The sequence below is a fragment of the Piliocolobus tephrosceles genome, chromosome 11 (assembly GCF_002776525.5).
Source record: "Piliocolobus tephrosceles isolate RC106 chromosome 11, ASM277652v3, whole genome shotgun sequence".
Lineage (NCBI taxonomy): Eukaryota > Metazoa > Chordata > Mammalia > Primates > Cercopithecidae > Piliocolobus > Piliocolobus tephrosceles.
In genome coordinates, this window is record NC_045444.1 from 35326102 (window position 1) to 35330420 (window position 4319).

Consider the following 4319-nt stretch of genomic DNA (forward strand, 5'->3'; position numbering starts at 1 on the left):
AATTCTCAGTTCATAGGTGTGAGCTCCTGTCTTAAGCAGGAACTATCATTTTTTAACTCGTGTATTGTAAGTAAACAGCACAGAGCCTGCACCTAAGTACTCAGCAAACCTGTGTGTAAGGAATTCATTCCATTTGCTTTCTTTCATGTTAATAATTTCTCCCGTATTCAGTGAAGTCTACTTTACCTTGATGTTCCTGTTTTCTTTTGTCCTCATCAGTGTGAATGCTAAGGGAATGTGTGAATGTAATTTGTTAAAGTGGTCTGATGAAACTTTTGACAAAATTGATATAAGCTTGTTTTCAAAAGATATAACAATGTGTTAAACTTATAAGTAAGACTGTTGAAATGACGTTTGACTTAAAATTGAAAAGCTATCAACTCTGAGTTACTGTTTAGAGGGCCCTCTGAAGAAATTGCTGCTCCTAGCCCACAAAAGAAGAAATGATAGGACCATTTTATAATAAGTCCATTGGCAGACATATAGAGTGGAGGCTGGAAGACAGGATTGCTTGCTGATTTTGGAAAGTGTTCCGAACATTTGATTTGGGGATTCTGTCTCATAGGAATCACTGGAGGAAACAGCAGGAGTTGCGTTTGATAAATCACTTAAGAAATAAATTCCATTGTGTATATTTAAGGTATACAACATGATTTTATAAGATACATGGATAGTAAAAAGATATATACAGCATTCACAAATTTGCATGCCATTCTTGCACGTGGGCATGCTGATCTTCTCTGTATTGTTCCAATTATAGAATATGTGTTGTCAAAGCAAGCACTAATTTTTTTTTTTTTTTTTTCAGAGGGAGACTCGCTCTGTTGCCAGGCTGGAGTGCAGTGCCACGATCTTGGCTCACTGCAACCTCCGCCTCCCAGGTTCAAGCAATTCTCCTGCCTCAGCCTTCTGAGTAACCGGGACTACAGGCGCACACCACCGCGCCCAACTAATTTTTTTTGTATTTTCAGTAGAGACAGGGTTTCACCGTGTTGGCCTGGATGCTCTCCATCTTTTGACCTCGTGATCCACCTGCCTCTGCCTCCTAAAGTGCTGGGATTACAGGTATGAGCCACTGTGCCTGGCCTAAATCATTTTTATTTATTTATTTTCCTACTAGTTAGAAGACTTGATAGGGAGAAGCAAGGAAGAGGAGGAGAGCTCTGGTCACGTCCTTCATTGGCTCAGCACTTGAGCTGCTCTTTAATAGGCCTCAGGCTGCCCTTGAAACCCCAGGATGAGAGGTACTTTACTTTGCCAGATTATCCTGTGTATCAGTCAGGGTCCAGCCAGAAAAATAAGTCACTCTAGGTCTTTCAGTAGATGAAATTTAGTCCAGGAAATAGATTTTGCAGATGATGGAGAGGGAGTTTAGGGACCAGAGATAGGGCTTTTGTATGGGAACCAGAACTGTGGAAGAAAAGATAACCTGGAAGGAGGTGCAGCTTCTGGAGACATCAAAGGAGACAGAAAGAGAAGGGAGAAAATTCGCTTGCCATGCCATTCCTTGTGGCCTTCATCTTCTAGCTGTGCCTCCCATATGCTGAAGCCAGAGGGCAAAAGAGCCTGAAGAGTCATTTCCTGAGATGGAGAGCAAAGCAGGGCAAGGCAGGGAAGAGCACAGACTGGCAGGGATAGGCACATTGAGTATATTTTATGAAGTTGAGATTGTATGAATTAACTTACTATGCCTGCACCTCTGACATGTTCTTACATACCCACATGCACCCAAGCATTTTCAGTGTGTGTGTGTACCTGTGTTTGTGTATGCATATCTCTGAGATCTTGGTTGGGCTGACGTCCTACTTATGAGAAAAGTGTAAGTGCTCATTCTAAGATTGTATGCAAAATGACAGTGAACACTCCTGTTTTCAATTGGCACTTAGCATTTACATAATGCTGAAACATCTGGTCTTTCCCATCAACCCGGGCATGAAGTTAGTCCAGTTGATTGCCTGGCATTATGTACAGACAACAGCTGGCTGGTTAACTGGAGTTTTGATTATGGCTGAGTTGGCTGGATGTTTGGTGTCACATAGACTGATGTTATGACTGGCTAACGATGGAACAGAGCCAGTTACAGGGAAGATCAATGACAAGTTTGTGAAATCAAACTTTTGTATGGAATTTCACTGGAAAAGATAATTATTTATTTCCAAGACTGAGTTTCAGAAACTCACTGGAATTTCACTGGAAAAGATAATTATTTGTTTCCAAGACAGTTTCAGAAACACTGAGACCTGGCTGAGTTTATCTCTGGTGTCTTTTCATTCCCATTTCATCTCCTTGTACCCAAGTGTCCCCTGCCCATGTACCCAATATCCTCAGGTGCCCTTGGCCGTTCACCCTTAAGGCACCTGGCTCCTGGGCTCATCACCCTGGGAACAACCTCCAGATTCTGAATTTTTTAGCCTTTGTGTCTCTTTCCCCTTTGTCCCTTTCATCAAATCACATTTGTCCTGTCATTCAGAGATCTGCTGTCTGTTGCAGGATCAACTGATCTCAGAATCTAATTTTCATGAGGATGTTTGTAGATGATACTGTGCTAATACTTATCTTTTCATCTTTCCATATGTGGAAGTGGTCTCAACTGAGACTGAAATTCAGGCATACTTGGCACATTTTTATCTTGTGCTTGCCAGAAGCATGTTTGCACAAACACTGAGGAATGTCCTGGGAGAAGAAGAAGCCAGGTTGGATAAGCTCTCAGCAGAGGGCCTTGCCTGTCAGGGGGTGCTGAGCCAGCATGTGCCATGGTTTCGGGCACCTAGAACTGTCTCCCTGCCCTAATGGAACATATCTGAGTTTTCTGGAGAGCAGAGGAATTCTAAAATTTTAAGGGAGGTTAGGAGTGAGAAGAGAGAGAGATAGAGAACTCTATAAAGTCAGTTCTGAGACCTAAGTGATCATGCTTGAGAATCTCTCCAAAGCAAAATGGAAGTAAGATTTCTTTCTTGTGACATAGTTCTTGCACAGATTTGATTTCTGGAGAGCCCTATGAGGAACTGGGGTACTTGCAGGAATGATGGCTAAGCCAAGCTGAGGTCATCACAGGAGCCAGCAGGAATGGGATTATTTAGCAGCCTGTCTCAGACTCAGAAATATTGGAAAAAGTTTTTGAAGGGATCAGGGCGAGTAGTGGGGTGGGGAAGGCTGAAGGCCTGAAGGCCTGTCAAACACAAATGGTTATACAGACTAGAAACATTTAAATTATTCCATTAAATAAAACTTCATTTTAACCCACACTTTTAAGGTCTAAGGAAATTCAGATGGTACCTGTAGCATATTTGCTTTTTACCAGAACCTTTGAATGTTTTGCATCCAATATATGATTGATGGTAGCAACTTCAGATGATACCAATGGTAAATTGGTGAAGGAAAAATACTTTTAGGCAATCATTTAAGTATTCTTCAAATAATACTCCATAAATTTGCTTCTTAGCCCCCTGGTTATATTTGTTAGCTTAAGACATGAGGACTTGAAATATCACTATATGATTATTGACAGAGACTTGGCTGCTACTGGGTAGAAGAGTGTGAAATCCAAACACATTTTTAAAATCTGAGTAGATCTTTATTAGCTCATAACTAGCAATATTACAATGGAAATTATTTTAGTTTATGTAAATAAGGTAAAACTTCAGTTTTAATGATAGGTTGCTGATTGGTCTTACTATATTAATTCATTTAACAGACATTTGCTTGGTGCCTATAATGTATGAAACACTTTGCTGGGCTCAGGGTGAACTTTGGTGAATGCAGCAGATTTAAAATCTAATATAGCTAAATCAGGCTTAACTTTCTTTGTTGTCTAGCTGAGACACCAACTGAAAAGATTAAGGTATCAAAACAATAAATTTTCCCTAAGAAAGATTATGCTCTATATCCTCAGAAAGTATGTTCCCTGTCCCAAGATCTGGACATATGAATATATATCAATGTTTTGTGTGTGTGTGTGTGTGTGTGTGTAGTATAACTTGTGTTCATATCACAGAACCTCATATGGCTAAATAAAAATTACAGAAATTTAAATATCAAACATATAGGTTTCATCTTTAGAAAAAAATTCCAGATTTTATTTAAACCACCAAAATTACAGTCAGCTGCTGAGAGAAAAATAAAGGCAAAGATCCTGTTTACAAGGCATCTAGAGTTCAGCCATCAGATGGTTTTGGTTAAGATGTAGTTTCTCTTCATGCCGATGTTTCTATAAGACATTTTTGTGAGTCAGTCATCACCCAACTTCCTAGTGTCTTTCTTTCCCTTGTGTGGTTTCTTTTCTTTTCTTTTCTTTTCTTTTCTTTTCTTTTCTTTTCTTT

The 4319-nt window shown here is 39.8% G+C and overlaps 1 non-coding gene across 1 annotated transcript; it reads right to left on the reverse strand.

The window, feature by feature from the left end:
• Positions 1–677: 677 nt before the first annotated feature.
• On the reverse strand, positions 678–784 carry LOC111546208. Its single transcript, XR_002732687.1, has one exon. It is a non-coding gene; the product is annotated as a U6 spliceosomal RNA (small nuclear RNA).
• Between the last annotated feature and the right edge of the window lie 3535 nt (positions 785–4319).